The sequence below is a fragment of the Protomyctophum bolini genome, assembly GCF_963924005.1.
Source record: "Protomyctophum bolini genome assembly, chromosome: 18".
Classification (NCBI taxonomy): Eukaryota; Metazoa; Chordata; class Actinopteri; order Myctophiformes; family Myctophidae; genus Protomyctophum; species Protomyctophum bolini.
The window spans coordinates 16542176-16563756 of NC_137879.1; the positions used below are offsets into that span (position 1 = coordinate 16542176).

General features: G+C 42.7%; 1 protein-coding gene across 1 annotated transcript in view; it reads left to right on the forward strand.

The window, feature by feature from the left end:
* Positions 1–5433: 5433 nt before the first annotated feature.
* The window catches only part of svild (supervillin d), a gene marked incomplete at its 3' end in the record, with an annotated part of 67458 nt that continues 51310 nt past the window's right edge, over positions 5434–21581 (forward strand). Inside the window, exon 1 of the mRNA XM_080790011.1 lies at positions 5434–5828. The remainder of the gene's footprint in view (positions 5829–21581) is intronic.

Sequence of the window (21581 nt, forward strand, 5' to 3'; positions counted from 1 at the left end):
GATCTCAAAGTGCACCAGATTGAAGCATTTTCATGGCAAATTTACAATTTTTATCCGGCGTGGCAAAGCAGGAGGGGGGGGGCCTCTGTATAATATGTTGCCTAGGGCCTCAAAAGGCCTAGAACCGGTACTGTCACAGTGTGTGTGTGTGTGTGTGTGTGTGTGTGTGTGTGTGTGTGCGCGCGTGCCACTGTGTGCGCATCCATGACTTGCAAAAATGGAAAATGGGATAATTGGATGGGTGGATAAGTGTGTGTACTGTATCACCACATACATTGGTGCAAAAAGCCTACTTTTCTAGACTTTGGTATCTTCTAACCAGAGGCAAAAAACATGTCTTAAAACATTTATAATAATAATAATGTCCCCACTTTCCCAAAAGCCTGCGAAATTAGAAAGCTTCCAAGATGTGTTATAGATTGGGACAATGACCCTTGGCAGGAGTAAACTCAACTGAATCAATTATCCCCCAACACATTATGTCCCCACATTACCCTGTTAAGCAGTCAGGAAAAAGAGGAATGCTGCTGATAGGAGTCAGGACCACATGCTGTGTCATTTTAGAGTTAAGTTATTACTGAATGTTATTCCCTCCCTCTTATCTTTTGAAACACAGCAGCGTGCTTTATTTGCTCAACTCAATCCCCAAACATTTGCCTTTTTAAGGCTTGAGTTCTTAGTGGTGAGGTCGTCTCTAGAACTAATCTACGTTGCTACAATTACTGACAAGTCTACATGGGAAAACCATGACATACAGTACATATGGACATATGTAAACCAAAGCTCCGCACATGTGAGATAAAACAGGTCTACGAGACAGAAAACTGTGTACAGTATAATATGTCAAAGAAGAAACGATCCTTGTGTGCCCAAATTAGAGCTGGCATACTTGGTCTGCAGAGACAAGTAGATATGTAGGCACGGTGGAGGAGGATAGACTATGTAGTCTGTGTGATCTAAAGCAAATCGAAAATGAAATGCATTTTGTTTTTTACTGTCCATTCTACAACTCCATTAAGAAGAGACTTTTTAATAAGATAGACCCAAACCATGAATTTGTATGGTTGGAGGACTTCGAGAGACTGAAGCGCCTGTTTCAAAAGTACACTTTTTCATTTGCCTCATTCCTTGAAAAGGCACGGTCAATGAGGAGGAGGGCCATTTACATAATGGCCCCGTTATGATTATTTTCTTTTTTTCCTTTTTTTTTGTTCGAATAATGTACAAATATGTATGAACAGGAAGGACTGTAGTGTCAATTGTATTCTGTGTATTCTGTGAAATGTGTCATATAATCCCATATGGGATGGGCCAAAGTGGCATGACACGAAAAAGAAATTTTCATTCATTCATACATACAATAGGCTTATAGTTTAACTTGTAAATCATAACAGCTCAAAACTTTGTTATACATGCAGTAAGAGGTGCTAAAATCCCACAACTACGATGTACATTTTTATGTGAACTATGCATTGAGTGGTATAGTGGCTTTAGAATAGCAGATTTCTCTTATCTGTGACTGTGTATTATTTGTGAACTTTTTTTTTTAAAATACATACAATAAAATAAGTTAATATTATTGTATGAGAGTGAGAAACAAGTTCTTCACTAAAATAAATAATATAATGAATTTAGTCCACTCAATTTAAATGTATTAAATTAATAAAAAAGGTCTCTGATAACAAAATAGAAAATCTTGAAGAATCGCCCTAGCAAGAGCAAAATACAATCATCTAAATACAATCATCTAAATCATGTGTACCGATTTGCGTGAAATTTGGATAAAATCTGAAGGAGTAGTATAAAAAAATCTTTTACATAAGTTCTGGTGGCGCTATAAAAGTTGTTTTGAGGTTAGGTTTCTGGTTTAAGGACTTCAGTGTTTTGTACCATACTATTGTATGTATAAGTACTTATACATACTTTCGCCATCTTTGTTGAAGAAGAGTCTGGGCAATTAAGATTTAGTTTTACTAGAAACACTAAGTGTTTCTAAATCTTATATTTAGATTTAGTCTTGCTTAATCTAGTCACCTCTGAGGTAAGGTTACTGGAGATCAATGCTTAAAGTGTGATTACCTTTGAGGTGATTAAGTAGACCCATGAGTTGTGTGTCAGTGTCACTAGTTCCTGTTTCTGCTTTCATCATTTCCTCGCGAGCTTTCGACAGATTAACGGTAGGCCCTACGTGTATTCCCATGAGCGTGTTTATCATGACAAATATATTTAGTCTGACTGCTTGCATTTAATTTAGAAGACAAAACTCTGCCTACAAGCTCAGTGTATAGTGCATAGTGATTTATTATCAGGTGGTTTTTAGTTTGAGTCCTGTTCTAGAGTGATTCTTACAGTACATTTACATTACAGTAATGGGTTAAATTTGATATATGGTGGGTCAAGCCCCCAAGTCAATGTCCTCTTCCGCCCATCAGGAATCACAGGCTGACTTCTGGTGGTCCCTTGGCTGGTAGACCTACTATTCGAGTGGTAATAAGGACCTTTCTGGCAGCAGTAACATTTTGTGGACTAGATGCCTGCAATTTGACCTGTAGAACCGAGCCTGAAGTCATTGCAGAGAACTGACCCCTCAAGCACTCATCATGACCATCTGAGCAGCCATCAGCTGGGTGAAGCTAAAAGGGAATTTACCCAGGCCAGTGGGATTAGATTTTAAGAAGATCCCACTCCTCCAGCCAGCTGGAGTACTTGAATGCAGAGTACTGTTGGGCTTCTCTCCTCAGGTGCTTGCCAGCTGTTGTTCAGCCAAGCCTTACTACTGTCCAGAGCTGATACCGAATACCATTCAGGGCGTTGACTAGGGGTTGACCTGTTCCAGTCCAATCCCAGACCCGGTTGAGGATAGCATCACTGTCCTACTTTCTCTACACAGCCTCTGAGACTGGGAAGTTGAGGTTTCGGGGGGTGCAGGAATGACACTGGCCGTCATTTCCTGTATTAGTGTCAGCTTGGAGAGCTGATAGCTTTTGTGTTCCATTCTTCGAGGCACTGGGTGATCATCAGTGTCATTCAGGTGACATCAGGTCACAGTTCTAGTATAGCCGGCTTTCCCCTTTCAGCTTGGCCTATCTGGTCAAGTCAGTGATCAGGTGCTGATCCAGCCGTGCTCTCTGTCCTTGTCACAAGATGGCACTGTCTCGCCAATGTCACCATCAATTGTGTCATAATATTCCACCCACTCTCTTATTCTGGTGTATGGGGACCTGCCACTACCAGCTGTCCTACTTGTAGAGCATCATAGAGTGTAAGGAAACGCAGGTCAGCAAAAGTTCCCAACAAAGCTCTCCTTTTCTCTCCTCATACAGTAGATTTATTATGGCATCCTCTTGGTAGGTATCCAAAATCTCTGCTTTAAGTTGGCCATAAGGGAAGAAGATTTTCTGTTCCTCTGGGCAGACGTCTGACAGGATCATTAGTACCTGCATGCATTGATGCATGGATATTAGTATACTGTATGGAGCCCGTCTTTGTTGTAGGGTAAATAATTAATTGACAGCTCCTCTAGGTGGCATGCCACCGCTAAAGAGCATTGGATCTGGAGCTGCAGGGGAGATGGCTTATCACCAGGGATGCCTGGTGGCAGGGAGCGGTGGCTGTGGTCCCTGGAGTGTAAGTAAGGTGGATGACCCCCTGCCTGTCTGCAGGCTTGGAGCAGTGTTGTTTACTCTCTCACTGGAGGAATATAGGCTGGATCCTCTATTTTCCCAGTGTTTTGTCCAGGTGGGCGTGGTTTTGACTTTTGAGGTTAGGGTTAGCCATAGTGTTTGGGATGTTTTAGGGTTAGGTTTAGGCATATAGTTTTTGTGAGTTTAAGGTTAGGGTTAGTTCAGTCAAGACAACTCATGAATGGATGAGTGCATGTCTGTGACAGGCTCGCCGCTCATTTGTAGCAGCGAGCTAAACACCAAAGAAATTGTTCTAGTAGCATACTGCCAGTCTGCCGCTAGTGACACCTGGTGTGGAGGAATATGCATTTAATTGCTCTCTTTTAGTAAATGGTGCATTTATATAGTGCCTTTATCCAAGGCGCTTTACAGAGATTATGCATTACATTCACCCATTCACACACCGATGCCAGAGGAAACCATGCTGCAAGGCACCAACCTGCACATCGGGAGCAATTAGGGGTTCAGAGTCTTGCTCAAGGACACTTCGACAATAACTCTGGGGGAGCCCAGGATCGAACTGGGAACCTTGTGCGGTTGCCATCCAGTCACCATGAGCCACTGCCTATGAGGGACGGGACGGGGCGTCCCTCATAGTAGCTTGATGAGATTTTGCTGCACCGTCACGGCCCACCATCAGTCAAGCCTCACCAACACATTCTCATCTAAAACACCTTTTCATGTCAAGGACAAGGACCCCCAAATGAATAGTACTTACTTACGCCTATTGCCCAACCTTGGGCATAGGCCACGAACATGAGCTCTCCAGGCATCCCGGTCCTGGGCCATTCTCTCCAGCTGTCCCCATGTATGGCCAGATCTCTTCACATCTGCGTCTAGGTCACGCCGCCAGGTGTTTCTTGGTCTGCCCCTTTTCCTTTTCCCTTGTGGGTTCCAGAACATGGCGTATCTTGTGATACTATAGAGGCAGGCTTGCGAAGGGTGTGGTGTGGCTAATCCATCGCCAGCGTCTTTGTAGTATATCTTTTTCCACAGGGTGTTGTTAAAAATTAATAGTAGGCTATATATATTTGGCCACACAGTCCCCCATTGGAAAGGATTTGGTGAGCAGGACGGTCCAGGACCCCCTACATCAAGATTGTTAAAATGTTCAAATCTGACAATGTTTCCCAAACATTTTTATGGGTTGCCAGAAAAATACGTAGCCATGTGTCTGTAGCAGCCAGCTACATAATAATTTGATTGCTCTGTTTTATTGTTAGGCTATACATTGTTTTATTGTTGTATACTTGATTGTTATTATTGTTATATTGTCTTACAAAATTGCACATTGACACAAATATAACATCATCATGCTTGCAGTTGCACTAAAGGCATGGGCCTAAATGTCTCAATATTAGCTCTGTGTGAAGTAGACTACACTACAGTATAATTTACTCAAGTATTTCCAGTTTTCAATAGGCTACGCACTTATTCTACTCCATTACATCTCTGAGGCAAATACTGTCCTTTTTTATTATTACAAAAGTTAAACGTATACATTAACCAATTACTGCCATTTTAAATGTTTGAGAATATTTTTTATTTTTAATGTATATTTTGATGTTTTTTACTTACATTTTTTTAAAATAAATACCACCGCTGGCTGTAGTAGGCCTGGCTCTGTGTATCTGTTGAACACATAGGTTGAACATGAACCAATAATGCACGCTCAGCAACAAGGGGCGGAGTTTCAACTTTTGAAGTGAGTGTGCGGTGTGCTCACTACTTCAGCAGGCAGACAGTCAAAACGTTAGAGCAGCAGGCGGTGGTACCGTGGTACTGTTTATTTACCCTACTACTGTACCTATGTTTTCGTCTTGTCGCGAAGCTTGCAGAGTGGTGCAAGGAATATATCGGAAAGTCTCTTTTCAAAGAGAAGTTTCCATATGTTTTTGTTGAAGCCTGTCTCCTCCCGCGGTTTGGAAAACAACACAAAGCCTTTGCTGTCTTCATCGCATGCTGTGTTGCATTTTCCATTACTTTATTTTCATTTTCTGAAATAGCTTTACGTCGTCTTTTCGAGATATATTTGAACTGTCAGTCTGCGAAAACTATCAGTCCAGTCTCCACAGGTTTCCAGAATAGCCTATACTGCTTTTACTGGGGAATGCTGTTTTGCTGAGCAACATCAAACGATTACGGGTAAGTTGAAGTAAAGAGTTACATGCATTCTATGTTGTTACTGTATAACGACAAAACTGAAACTGTATTGGTCATGGTTGGGGTTGGAAGTGTTTGTCACTGTAGCGAAAACGTTTCCTGTTAAACTGGTGTTGACAGCTGTGCTGATGATGCCTGGTGATATCCTAAAGTAGCCTATAATGATATTTTGCGGCATCAGCCACAAGGACAAGGGTATGACAACATTTAATCATTGCACTCAGTCTTTATTATAAAACTGTAGTACTACACATTAGACTACACAGTCTAGTCCCATGTTGTTCAGACTCAGAGCAGTTTTCTCCTTCCCTAATCTGTCTAGCTCTCATTGAGATAATGAATTGACAAAAAGACAGTCATTCTTTATACGACTCTGATCTCCTCAAATTAAATCTCATGCGATGTTCAAAGACATTTGATCCAATTTAGTGGAAGTCTTATTTGCTTACTACAGTTAAAGTGACAGCTCCTCCATCATGCCAGCTGGTGTGCCAGACTGTCTATTGAATGCGTGTGTCTGTCATGCACTGTGCTTGAATGGAAGGGGCCATGCAAGACTGAATGAGTCTCCACGTCATACCAGCCAGGCTTATTATTTAGCCCACTGTCCTTGGACTTGGCCCACTGCCCAGAAGTGTTCTGGTTGATGGAGCCCAGTTGACCACAGTTCGCCTCCACTCTTTCTTCAAGTGAGAGACCAAAGCGCCCTGGGAATGGGGAGTCCCTCTGCAAGCAGTGACAGAGGGGAGCAGTTCAGGGAAGTTTTCTGCATGACACCTGTGAAAACAATGGGATAAGAAAGCGAGAGGGGAGGCTAAAGGCAAAATTAAACATGCTGGAATACTTTACAGAGTGACAGAGTTACTGTAAACACTCATTTTGGTTTCTGGTGTGAAAAAGGCTGTGGCACACACACACTCACTGGTTACTATACAGCGGAATGGAGATTGTGAATGTGACTTGGCATGCTTGGCATGCAGTACAGCACGCTGGAATCAAAGTCGTGTTTGTCTGTGTCAAGTCAACATGACACGGCAAGATGCAAAGAAATGCAAACTACTTGCGTGGGCGAGGGCATATGCTTTTAGTTTGGAGATGGAGCTTTGGACTCTCTGGACTGTGCAGTGCTTGAATTTGAGCCGTATGTATTTTGCACCGTTGTGTGAGTGCGTTGGTTGTGAGGCATAGTTTGTTTGCCCAGTATGTGATCACAGCTCTGCTTTGCCCTGAGCGGTCTTTGTCATGCATAGATCTTGTCCTTGTTGCACAGCTGTCAATTGGCCATGTCATGTCATTGTCATTGGTACATGTTCACCTTGGCTTCCCTATTTTGGGCATATTCTTTGAAAAAAGTGGTTATGTCAACTGTTTACAGTTGACAACTGTTATGTCAACTGTAAGTGGTTAAAGAGTTCATGTCCAATATGAGTAATTGTATCCATTTTGGGGAATGCTGAGGCTGTTACACAAGTTACATAATGACATCATTTTTAATTGGCTTAAATATAAAGGATCCAGTCTCCAGGACTTTAGGCCTAATCTTACTTATTATACTTGATAATGGACCATAATTTGCTTTCATGTTAGTACTACGAATCATTCGAGCGTGTGTCAATATCTCATTATGGGACAGAGCTCTTCCTGCCATATTTCAGAAGAGGTAGACCAGGCCGGGCTGTGACTCCCATACTCTATACTAGTCTAAGTCTAAATCTCTGACAGCGGTCATGTCACAACAGTCCTCCCCTCCTCCCTGCCCCCCTCTGCTCTGACATGCCAGAGCAGGGAGTGGTCCTCTCCTCTACCCTCCCCTAGCACACACTTCCTCTGCTCTTTTACCTGCCTCCTTTACACTGGACCGTGTAAAGACCCCAAACAAAGAGAGCAGCTCCATTGTAGTTGGGCAGTTGAGCTTTCTTTCCGGGAGTTAGTGGTAAGTGTTGTCGCTCACCTGAACACGTAATGTCAGCCCACGGCGGTGTTGGGTTGCCTCTCTCTCTGCAGGCGTCTCATTACTCAACACGTTGGGGAAAGGCTGATGAGGGGAGGGGGAGGAGGAGGAGGAGGAGGAGGAGGAGGGGGAGGCGGCGAGCTTGGGATCAGGGCTATAGGCTCTTTAAGAATATTGTAAGTTGGAACAGGTGATGTGTGCAAAGTGTTGCATTACCACTTCAGATGAAGAATGTAGGTGACCAACAACCGTGACACTTTTTTCTTTTATCCAGTTCCACTTAAGAGCAGTTCATAAATAATACATTCTACATCAGAGGACCAAGCAATCAATATGGAGTTCAAGGCTTTGTTCAGAGATTGTAGTGTAGGTAGAGTTCTTCCAATACCAGTATCAGAAAGGTTGCACTACTGTTTTATACTCTTACTGTACATTATTATTGTACTTGTAGCACATTATGAATGGATTTATTCTTCATTCCTAGATCAGTCAGTGGTTCTCAAACTTTTTAAGTCAAGGGTCCATTTGAAACCCATAGAGTCCCTGGACCCCACTTTGAATGCCACTGTCCTAGATTATTTTTGAGGGGCGCTAGCTATGTCCAGCTTTGGGGGTTTGTGTACACACACGGGAGTGATTTTTAATTTACACACTGGTATCGTTACACGGGATGGGAATCGACCAATACGCAAGCTGTATCGGAATCGGTATTGAGAAGGGCAAAAAATGTGTACGTATCTAACGTACAGTACAAACACTAACAGTATGTCATGGTATCTTGAATATAAATGCTTCTAGTGTCCCAAGAAATATTTTCTTAGGCAAAAAAGGGCCTGTTGACGAAATAAAGCTTCTTTTGAAATAACACAGACCTCGTTGGAGCTACTCTTGCTACAGTCTGAGCCTGCAGAGCCAGTGCTTTGCAATTTGTTTGCCTTTTGTGTTCAACCTGTTTTTAACTGCTTTGTGAGCCAAAGGTTTGGCAGATTTGATCCTGGACTTTAACCTTTTTCACCTGGTAGATTCTTCATAAGGCCTAAAGGCCACCCCCCACACACACACACACACACACACCTACGTATGTATGTTTGAGGCCAGTTTGTTCGAACTCATATTAAATGGACAGAGTGTTTCTGTTATGCCAGCATGCTGTCATAAACATAAGGGCTGTCGCTCACTGAACTGGGGAAATACACAGTAAAATTCAGTGTTAATTGTAAAGTGTTCAGAGTTCAATTTAGAATTTTACTGTGTAGCCTACCTCACGCAAAGTGTGGCTTAGCCAAACGCTAATTGAGGGGATATAAACACTCCAACCTGGTAATTTAGAATTGTAATTCAGATTTATATGGGTAATTTATATGGGTAATTACAGCATTTAATGAGCCACTAACGGAAGATACCTTGAAGCAAGGTTTGTGCTTGTGTATCTGCATAGGTAACCTGCCATCGTTTTAGATTTTTAAATTCAAATTTCATGTTAATCACAAAGTAGTGCACTTTTAAGAACCTTTAAATGCTTGGTTCAGAATACATACTTAATGTTGACTGTTTATACTGTAATAGCTTGGTGTTTGCTGAAGAATCTGTTTGCACCTGCATTTCATGGAAACAGCATTTGTATCTCAGGGAAATAACAACACTTTTAGTCTTCACTGTGTGTGTGGTGGTCAAATTAAAAAGAATATAAATCTCAGTTTTACTGGGTAGTGCCTTCATGGCCTCCGAATTTCCTATTAAAAAAACCTAGAATAAATAAACTAGAGATGTTGCTCAGAGCGGACACATAGATCCAGCAGGAAGTGTGGTGTATTATATTATGTATGACGACTAATTGGGGAAGGTTTCAGACTTTCAGCCCAATCTGACTGAAATTGATGGTTGATTGGTCCAGCGGTTTCTGAGATTAGCCCTGGACGAATGGACACTGACAATTTTGACATTGTCAAAAACAAAAACTTTAAACCCTTATTAATTCTAGTACTGTTTTCTTTTTCCACAAACGGATGCAAGAAATGTAGGCTACAGTTGATGGCTATAAGCCAGGAAATCCACCCACTCACCTTTTCTGTCCCTACGTTCTCCTGGTCTCACCCGACTCTCCCCTCTCTCTCCTCGGCACTCAGCAGAGGCCGGTGTCTGCCGCCCCGCCAGGCAGTTCCACACAGCACAAATATTTACAGTAGGGAGAGGGGATGTGACAACATGAGCAATTGGAACTCCCCGGAGAAGGGTGCTAGGGGTTAGCTGGAGGCTAATCTCTGTTAAAACATATTTATAAACCAGGCTAGCAATTAGAGGGGCAGATTTCCAGCATTGACACTGAAGATGTTAAACTGTATTATTATTTATTGAGTCATCGACTACACGGCCGGGGCCTGTGCAGATGTCTTACACAAATATGAGTTTCACGTTGCACATTGCTCAGGGTTGAATTTCATTGCACACCTGATTTTCATTTGTGAAGCATATATCCTTCTTTTGGGGACCACATGAGACACACAAAGCCAGACCTTCATTTCACTCGATGTTAGCACATTGCTGGGTGAAAAGCCGTGGCTGAAAAACTATGATCCACTTCAAGTGTAGAGATGAGGCAGAAACAATGCAAAGCTCATTTGCTATTTTCTAACCAAACAGAATCAGTCAAAGCAAAGGTTTGACGAGTGTCATTGTTTTGTGTGTACGTACAGTTTGTTTACCATTTGCTTGCTATTATATAAAAAATAACACTTGTATGAAGTGAGTGGCGCTTTCATCATCATACTGTACATCACATTCCCTGCTCGGCCAATCAAATCATCACAAATGTCATTCCGGCCAATCACTTGGTGTCTCTTTCTGCCCTCACTCTCATCGCTATGGGTGATCTGTGATCAGCCAATAAATCATTGTGTTTGTGTTCACACGAACAGACAAAGCTGGGCATATAGGAGGGGCTAGCACCCCTCAAAAATGGGACACAGGCAATAGCTGCAATGACCAGGTTTGAGTGTGTCAAAGAAACCAAGGTCAGGGTTAACAACTATTTTATACTTATAATAATAAGGTGCAAAAATAGATGTTTTTCCACTATGCCCAAAAGTAGGGACACTAGGGATTAAAAGTGGGTGTAAATGGTTACTTGCTCCATGGCAGAAACAGAATCTGCAGTTCCTCCATGAAACACCATTGGAGCCAGACAGACTAATATCCTAGATCCGGATAGACCAGATGCGGGGTGGGGGGTTTCCAAAGCCTTCTGTTTGGACATGGAAGCAAGTAATACAGATGTTGCACAAGGTTTGCTTTGCATTGATCCACAAAACAGGTCCTCTACTCAAAAATGACTGTTTCCATTTTATGTCTTTCCCCAGAATTTTAATTTAGCCACTGCGGAAAATGCCAGCAGATCATATTATACATGTTTATGTCAGGAGTATTCCCTAAAAGTCTTATTTGCTTTGTTTTCAGCTTAACAGCCATTGTTGTTCAAGATATGCATTGAGTTCTTGGGACTATCAGTTAATTTAACTACATGAGTAATGCCGAGATAAATCAACAAATATCGCCATAAAACGGCACTTTACACGTGAACATGCAAGCAGGGCTAATACCTTGTCTTACGCAGATCTGGTGGCCATGCACGCAAATGAGTGCTTGCAACGAGGAAATGTCACATTCAGAGGGAGTAGCCCACTTTGACTTTGAACTGATTTTCCCCTCATACATGCCTCAGAACAAGCCATTCATTTCAGAAGGCGTTGCACTGTATTGATACCCATAATCCTAAATGAACTACTACGTGTGAGCAAGAAAGGTTTTTTAATTTGTGACATTTTAACAGAATCCATTCGCAGCATTGTCAGTGTGAGTGTGTCCATTCTAAACACTCACACCAGCTTACAGTCAGTGCTGCTTGTCTGCCATTCAATGGTTAATTCCACCACTCTTAATGCTGTATCTCAGCTCTTAATACTGTATCCCCCCCTGCAAAACGGGAGAAACTCCATACTCCCACATCCCCCACCGTGGTCAAATTCCAGCTGTCCAGATGCTGTCCATTGGATTGCCAGAGATCATGAGAGAAAGGGAGAGACCCCATATGACTTAGATTTGTCTCGTTGTTGTATGCCCCTCCTCCGTTTGTTCAGTGTTTTGATTTATTTCTGTGATTGTGTCCCATCTCTCTCTCCATTTACGTTTTGCACTCAGCCTCTTTCTCACCTCATGCAGTGAGATGTTAAGCCTTTTGAAGTTAAGTATTCTCCCACGGGTCCAGGGCGCCAGTCTGGGCCTGAACTATGTTTTAAAGTCCACGGCTGTTGACAAGTGTAAAAGTCATATTAGATGGTATTTATTTTTAACCGAAGACACAGGACTGAAACTTACAGCGCCCGAGTGATAGATGGGATTACTGTCCTGTGGTTCATTCATGTTTCCCCAAGTTATAGTCAGTAAGTAGTGAATAATAATGCTCTCTCTATCTATGATACTGACTGACCCAAAAATACAGTATATTGAGATAAATGTTTGTGTACAGTACAAAATGTTATCTTATTTAGTCATCTGAAACGCTTTAAAGATGCAGTGCCATGATGTTGGTGCTTTTTCTGTTTTCAATTTGTCTAAGGACTTAACATTACTTCTCAAGTCAAGACCAACCGATGTAGTTAGAATTTGCAAGGATGTCTCTTCTTCCTCACATTGACTTATTACTGCATGGCGTCACTCAAATAAATACTTGTGAATGCTCTTCAACAGTAGCCTGAGCTAATGTGTTAGGTTTCTGGTCTTCTGGTTGTGCATGAGATTTGCGCACGCACTGATTGGTTCACTGATCTGTCCATCAGCCCCGGTCCCTCCTCTCCCCCCTAGTGCAGCACTAGTGCACTACGTCACATCATTTGGAGCGACGCCCACCCGGGGTTGACTCCCACTTCTAGACCAGAGCGGCCAATGCGTTTTCCCAGGCTTTCATTTTTTGCACCGACGAAAATGAAAGCTTATGTGATCTGGCTCCGACTGGGACCTGGTTTTATCTTTCAGCTCTGTGCCCTGTATTGGTTTCAGATCCAGGTTTTAAATGTCTGTCATCAAAATACTTGGAATTGTTGTGATGGATGTCTAATGCTTAATTGCACCCTAATGATTTGTCATGCATTTGTTTGAGGCGGTGGTGGCTCAGTGGTAGAGTGGCCGGATGGTAACCGCAAGGTCGCCAGTTCGAAGTTAGTGTCAAAGTGTCCTTGAGCAAGACACTAATTAGCAAGACACTAAATAGATCCCTAATTGCTCCTGATGTGCTGGTGGTTGGTGCCTTGCATGGTTTCCACCGCCACCAGTGTATGAATATGTGTGTGTGAATGGGTGTAATGCACAATCTCTGTAAAGCGCCTTGGATAAAGGCGCTATATAAATGCACCATTTGAAGTAGAGACAGACAATATTCGTCAAAGTCAGGTCTAGGGGTTGGATCTGCACATTTGCAGTTTAACGTTATAACGAGTAGGTTTTGTTGGTTGCGGTTTGTCGACAACATTCAAAGTTGTGCCCCTCCTTCCCAGCTCACCAAAATAAATACAACACACACACACACACACACACACACACACACACACACACACAGAGCTGTCCAATGGTTGTCATCCAAAAACATCCTAAACAAATTGTAAAATAAGAAAATACAGGCAGAGGAAAGTGTCTCTGTAGACACCACCACACACCACAGTATAAGTAGAGGGATTATTTTATATGGGTCTACATAATTTGTTTGTTTTTTTTTGTACCTTTTTAAGGTGTCTGAAATCATTTGTTTAGTAACCTAGAGAGAGTAAATTCTTCCTATGGGTGCTCTTTAAAATGTTACTTTTATTTGACAATTTGGGTCCGGGAGAGAGGGGCCAAGGTGATGCATCACAAGAAAAGACTGGAAGTACACACTGGCCTTTCATTGTATGCTTGGTTGTGGTCGGAGCAGCTCTGCAGTAGGATAACACTTGGTGTGGTATAGCTACTACATCTGTCCCATTAAAAAGCCCTCTGAGTGTGTGTGTATCTGGCCTACATTAGCTCTCTGAACAGAATCCAACTTAGCACGCTTTGTGTGGGTGTGATTGTGTGTGTATGTATATGTGTGCGGTGAGAGGGAGAGATTCCTGATCTGCCAGCCAGATAAAGCCCCATAAACCCCACCCTTTCTTCAGTCCAACCTCCACAATCATACACTGCCAAATCCAGTCCTTTTCAACCCTGAGAGTGTAAATATGGGTACTACGGAGTCGGACCCTTATGGGTCCATATTGACACTATCTTACAGCCATTTGCTTGTTTGCGTTCTTGTGTGCGTCATGTGTTTAATGGCTCCTCTTTGAATGCAGAAAGCCGGAAGGCTGGGACAAAGAAAGACTATAAAACAAAAACAACCTCTCGGTTAAAGGGGGAAGAAAACCTCTTTCTGCATCTCTCGCTCTGTGTCTTTCTCTCATGTCACTCTCTCACACACACACACACACACACACACACACACACACACACACACACACACACACACACACACACACACACACACACACGTATTCTCTGCACAACCACACACAGCACAACATTATGAGAACTTTGGTAGACATGAGCTATTAGCTGACTGAGGGGGGTGGTAATATAATAAGCATGTTTGGTTTATCCACGTTGCAGTGAGAGATGTACTGTAGACGCATGTAGTGGGTCTGTTGTTCATGCACTGTTCATTACAGTGGGGTCATTTTTCGGTGACACAGACTCCAGGCATGAGTAGACCAGGGGGTTGTAATGTCAACTGCCTTATGGATGACTGGCTTCAGTCAGCAGGGCGTGTGTGTGTGTGTGTGTGTGTGTGTGTGTGTGTGTGTGGGGGGGGGAGACGACGACACTGCTATATAGCTAGAAACCCGTCCACCAGTGACATCATCGATGGGGAATTCAAGCTAATAGAAACTCTATTAGTTTGAAATGTTGAAATGTGATAATGGAAGCCTTCTTTCCCATGATAATAAAAAAATCTAAATATTAAAAAACATCTGCCTAACAATGATGTCACTGGTGGATGGGTCTCTGAACTGCCCACAGCCATTCCTATGAGACAGACTGAGTAGAAATGTTTTGGTATTTTATCACAAACATTAGTGAGGACCAATTATATGAAGATAGGTTGAAAAGTGCTGAAGTGGTCCTTTAAGTTTGGCTCCCGGGCAGACAGCAAAATGCTATCTTTTGAATCTTGAGATACAAGGTTTGGGAAACACTGGATTAGTCTCTGAATCGAGCCCCATTTTTGCCCCATCTTCCTTTTGCTGCAGCAGATCCCACCCTCACCCCCAGGCTGGGGCCTCTTGGCATATGCTCCACAAAACCACTTCCTCCGGCTCCACCACCACCACCACTCACAAAAGCCTCCTTCTCTCCAGACATGATCTCTCCATCGTCTCTCCCTTCTTCTGCCCCCACCCCCCTCCGAGAAGGAGCTGTCTCCAATCCACACGCCTACCGCACCACCATCCCACTAATCTTGATACTCTGTCTACCCCATAGAGTTATATTTTTATATAACCCCCCCCCCATCCCGCAATATTCAACCACAGTTGTCCCTGCCTCTTCCTCCTCTGCGCTACTAGAGATCCAGAGGAGGTTAATCAAACTTATATATATAAAGGGATATTTTACTTTCAAATAAAATAAGCATTAAAAAGGTGTGTTCAATGAATCTATCATGTTTAAAAAGTTAGTTTGAAGTTACAAACTTCATAAAAAAGGATCAATTACATATTCAATCTGTATTTTGGGCATGTCATCAGACGCAAACAGAAAACACGTTCACAAAATAGTGATGGTATGACGTTGCCTTGTAGTTCGGCCATTGTCAATATTTTTGAACAAAATCAGTTGTAAAATATCCCTTTAGTGTTTAATTGACTTGACATAGATGCAGTAGAACACTATTCAAATATTAAAACAACATACTTTGCGATTCATAGATTAATTGGAATGGTAATTGCTAGAATAATTGCTAAGAAAATAATTGTTTCAGCTCTAATTCGCAGTCTCCCTTTTCATCTTCATTCTCTCCCCTTCCCTCGCCAGTTCAGTCACTCAGGGAGAAGTTGAGTCAGGATAGTACAGTGTTTCAGCATCATCATTAGTGGAAACGCACTGCTCCTGTACTGCGACAAATCGCACTATTAATCAAGGCCTGCTTCAGCAGTGCAGGGTGGAAATGCTGTACGATTGCAATTAGTATTAAAAACCCTGTTTTCATTCTGCCTAGGCTTGCAGGCATAGCCCTTAAATGAGACTGCAGTAAAATGCAGCAAAATGGCTTTATAATGAGAAACATGTTGTCCTCTCATTACGCGGTCTATTACTGTAAGAGGGTGGTTTGGAGAAATACACAATAGGCCCGCCTCTGTTTTTCAGTGTTTTCGGATGCATTTTCTCGGCTAAATTAATGGGTCTAAGTCGACACTTAGCACATGCAGGAGTCAGATATGGTTATTGGATTAGGAGCTGATGACCCATAACCACTCCTCTGGTCACATGACCTGGCTGCAGGCAGGCAGGCAGACATGCATACACAGACACCAAATAGGCCACACAGACACTTTCTCCCACAGCAAGGGATATCACATTCCTCTTGTGTCACCCCCTTCAAAAGCATTGTGAAAAAGCCAAAGGTAATGTTGTATTTTCATTTACATCCGTGCACTGTACCTTTTATACATTACAATAGCTTTGTTTATGCTATATGTAAGAAAATATCAATACACTTATTTTTTTACTCATACTGGCAAATGTTAATTCCTTTGCTCAGATTGCAGGAAAAAGTAGTGCTATGGTGTTGAGATGGATGCTACAGGGACTGTCAAAAATAAGATATCCCGGAGTGTAATAACTTTAAATAAATAAGCCTGATAGTACTCTGGATTTTAATGTAGGCATCGTGCAAAATTGATATATCAATATTGTGATATTTATGTACATTATAATCCTCCATTTTGAGGTGCTTGAAGGTTTAAGTGTTTGCATGGGTCCTGCTTCTAGATATTATCCATATGTGTTTGTATGTGCACACTGCACAATATCTTACATTTACAGTATATTTGCATACAGTATATAACATGCGTTGCATTATGTTTGTGTGTCTGCAGTGACAGGCTTCTGTATGAAGTCAATATCGCCACAAAATCCATATTGAGGTATTTATTTTATCATAAATATTCGATTTTGTCCATATCGCTCAGCACAGCAGCACTATATGCATGTAAGGATTTACTTGTCATTCTGCTTACTATAAGGATTTCCAATCATCAATTCCCTCAGAACTTTCACAGCAGAGACTGCTGCTCTTGCTGTTTTGTACCGACACCTGGGTTTCTCACTATGGGAAATATTTTCCACTCTCCACCCTCCTCTCTTAGGAATAATGTGTGTCAGGAGCTGGCTGTATCCTTACCCAGCTCTTCTCCGCATGCAAAGGAAAGGAAATCTAATGTCTGGGTGTGTTTAACCACTTAAGCCCTATGATGACAAATAGCAAAAATAGATGCTCTACGTGTAAGCTCAAACAGTAACACTTGCAGATCTACATTAGATTACATGCATTTGAAAAATCACCTATCAACCAATTTACAGAAGATCCCAGTTTTTTGTAGCCTTGCTGCCTTGGCTGTAATATTAAGATGGCTGGCTGTATCCTTACACACTATATCACACTATGTCTGTGTAAAATGCAAACATGTTGAAAACTGGGTTGGGAAGATGTGTGCTGCCTGTAAGCTCAGTGATGAGGTACCGTGCGTGTGTGCGTGCATGCGTGTGTGGGCGAGAGTGTCACTCTACTGTGTCGGGAGTTGAGTCTAGTTACTGTAGAATAGATGTCTTTGTTGTTTTAGTGCCGCGACCACTATCCCTTCTGTGAGGTCTGTGTTTCGAGGCTGTGTTGAAAGAAAGTGTGCCTCTGATAAGACCTTTAATAACAGCTTACATACATACAATTGCACTCATCTCTTGTCCATAAGTGGGCTGCAGGCAATGGGTCTGTTTATTCAGGCTCAAGGAACCCTTAGAATATCGATACAGTCATGATATCCACGCTCTGGTGAATTTGGGGTGTTGCCTCTGCATTCCCGTTGAGCATTCTTGCACAGACGCGATCTCTGAAGTCTGAAGGCATCCAGAGGCTAATAGACTGCAGGTCGGCGGTTTGGCCCCCTGAGGCAGCTTTTTGACTATAGGTCTTGTGCTGCTATGAGGAGAATGAACCCTTGAACCCATGTTTAAGAGCATACTCTCTACAGGGGTCAGCGTGTGATAGTGCTTTCATTCCCCCACTGTGAACTCTAATCCTTCTCGTATATAGAGAGTGACACCAGTGGGCTGTGAGTAATGAGGATGGGGTCAGTAGGTGGACATGGAGTCTGCATGTTATTCCCCATTCCTTCCCTTTTTCTTTCTGTTCCCAGTTTAACTCCCCGGTCTTGCAGTTCAGCTTGACTCAGTCCTGAGTCTGACTAACTATACTATCCATTAACAAGGACTGAACTTTGCACCAACTCTGTGACAGGTTGAATTGGACCAATGTGCTATCATTTACGCATGCTTCTAAATCTAAATATCGGCTCCATCTCAAGATGTTCCCCATGAAACAGAAAATGAAACAGAAAATGTTGTTTACATTTTTTATACCTTTCAACCTGGCGGAGCTGGGGTGAAACCTCAAACTTTTTGTTGGCCATAACGTTCTGGCGTTGGGAGGGACAAAATAAAGTATGTTGAGTTTTTTTCTTTTATAGTACTTTCCCTGCATGAGCGTTGAGTTATGATTTTGACCACACGCAGTGTTGTAAGTAACACCAGCCAGTTGACTTGCTGGTGTTCAGATCAAAGCTTGTATTAGTAACAGGTCAAAAAGATAAGGGCCGCTTAGATAAACTTTAGGAGCTTTCCATATGGTACCAGCCCTACAGAGATCCAGTCTGCTTTGAATGGCGTGAGCGGTATTGCAACATCTCTCAGTTGCGTCTGATTTTATTACTCCTAGTTGCATGCTGTGTATTGCACACCTACTGTAAAATAGCAGATCTACAAGCACACCACACATCACGGTGTGACACACCGTGAGCTTGTAGATCAGCTAGTTTTGGTGTGCGACACCCATGCACGAGTAAGTCTAACTCAGGCTTCGGTGTTGGCCTATATAGTAGAAGGCTTGAGTTATTTAGCTGGTAAGAAATGCAAGTCTACACAGGGACAGCCAAGGTTGTTGGCCAGCATAGCGGGTGGTCTTTGCACGGGGAAAGAAAACAAATACCAGACTGCCAAGGAGCTCTCGTACCACAGAGAGTACAGGACAATGACTAAGACACTCCTTTCAGCGTGAGAGGGAAATATGCCCCTTGATCCCGTACCGAACGACGTCCTCGCCCATCCTCTCCCTCGAGAAACCTCTGGACATTTGCCCAGATTAGGAGTACAATAACGTGATTAATTGGGTTTTTATGAAATAGGATATGATGCGCCCTCGGGAAGTGACACACTTGGCCGTTATTTGGACAGAGCTTCCTCTCATGGCCTGTAACAGTTCCCTGAGAGGCCGGAGAGCACAACCGAGCCCTTCAAAACAGAGGGTTTGGTTTGTTTACATGACCGTGTCAGAATCCACATTTGCAATATGAGCTAACTGTCAGGCTTGCGTTTGTGGAAAATTAAGACATGAATTGTTAAAGGAGAGCGGCGAGAGCCCTTTGTAAAGCGATATGTTCCCAGATGACCTTTATCAAGTGTCCTGTCCACCAACAAAACAATTGCCACAGTACATCTGTCAGAAACATCAGGGTGCACAAAATGCTGATGGAAATGGATGAGGCCGGCTGTGCTATAAAAGCTTTTCCTCTCTAAAAGTGCCTTTAAACATCTGCTTGTGCTGGAACATTGCTTGTGGCTCACAGACACATTGGGCCTCGTTGAGAGCTCACTGCGTGTGCCTTCTGGCCATGCATGTTTCCACTTGTTCCATCCATCCCTTCTTCTCGAGAACTAACCATAAAAAGGTAAAGCGAAAACAAAACATATCTTCGGGTGAGTTCACCATTCACTGATAGGGGTGATGATTTCTCATGTATGACTCATGCAGTGCTGTGGGTTTCCCACCCCCCCTTGTTCGCTTGAAATAACAGAGGCAGCTTCCAAACAAAGCAGCATTTCTGTTTTGGATCTGCGTGATCATGCTTTGGCACACCGCTCTGTGCTCCTTTTATAGGTAATGTGACTTAGGTAGGTGAACTGTGGCAAACTGAAATCCACATCCAACCTCGGGAACCTTTTGCCTTCATAAGGAAATGTGCGCGTTTTGCTTTGGATTGAAATTCAGCAAAAGTTACAGATGACGCCAGTAGTTATTAATGCCTCAGAGCATTGCTGCTCTTGTTGCTCTCTCAAGTCAAACGTTAACTTATTCAAAATCTGTTTGGAATCGCATATTCTCTCACTTTCCCCCGGGACCAAACACTAATTGATGAGGTCAATCCATTTATCATCAATTAGTGCCCAGTAAACTTTACATGCTGTTTACTGTTCTGCCTACTTTTGTTGGTAAATTACCCTTTAACCACTAAACCCTGTACTTAGTGGACCGGAGTCCCTCAGGGCTCTATACTATGCCCACTCCTGTTTTCACGTTTACACTATCTGCACTACAGTACAAGCTCTCAGCGCGTTGCAACTTGCAACGCGCTCACTTCAAGTGATTACTGAATTCTCTGCTCTTACAATACTTCTCCTAGAAATGTTTATTTTAGAAACGGGGGACCACATATGGGTGAGAAACCCTGTCTAAGGGTGTGTTCACACTCTCTGAATGTTATGAATAGAAGACAGCACTGCCTAGAGCGCCTTTTCTGCTGAAAATGAAAGACGTGACATCCTCCACCCCCCGACAGCGGTATGGGGCAGATCACAACCGCGTCTAGGAGCTTCGTCTGGATGAAGCTCATTTTAAAGCTTACTTCAGGCTAACTATAGGGCAAATTTAAGACCTGATGGCTGAGGCAGCAATCTTATAGACGGCAGAGACGATTTATCATGATGATGAGCAGTTAAAAAGCGGTGCACTGCGTATTGTGCATTTATCAAATAATTAAACTATCCACTTTCGAAGACGCAATGCTCGACCAATACTTTTTAAAGGTGGCTGTCTTTTGACTTTTTATGGTGGCCTTTTTGGTCGTTTCTCACAGGTTTATGTAAGAATGTTTCTTTCAAAAAAGGAGAGCAGTATGATCATACCCTTAGACACTGCAAGGCTAAGAGCCAGACCCAGACAAAGGTGCACTTGTCTGCTAGAATAACAGTTTGTGGTTTTTACTGTGTTCATTCTATCCAAACTGTCGCGACTTGGGAGACACCGTGGTTCCTCATTGTCTAACTAAATGCTGGTGTGTTACGGTGGAGGAGGGCTCGGTGAGGTCAAGGTGATGGCATGCACTGCACTCACATACACAAACAAGTTGAACAACCCAAACGCGCATGCGCACACACACACACACACACACACACACACACACACAACCAGTCAACCACACACATATCTGCAAGACGTGTCCTGACTTGCGCTGATTTCCCGTGTAATGATGTCCACACCATATTTCTTCTTTTCAATGGAACAAGACTGGATTATTGTGGCTAGGGTTTTTATGATCAAGCAGGTAGTTAGTAGAGGCTTCAGGAGATTTGTGGTAGGCTGTCATCATTACAACACTGGCTTCCTTGGACGGAGT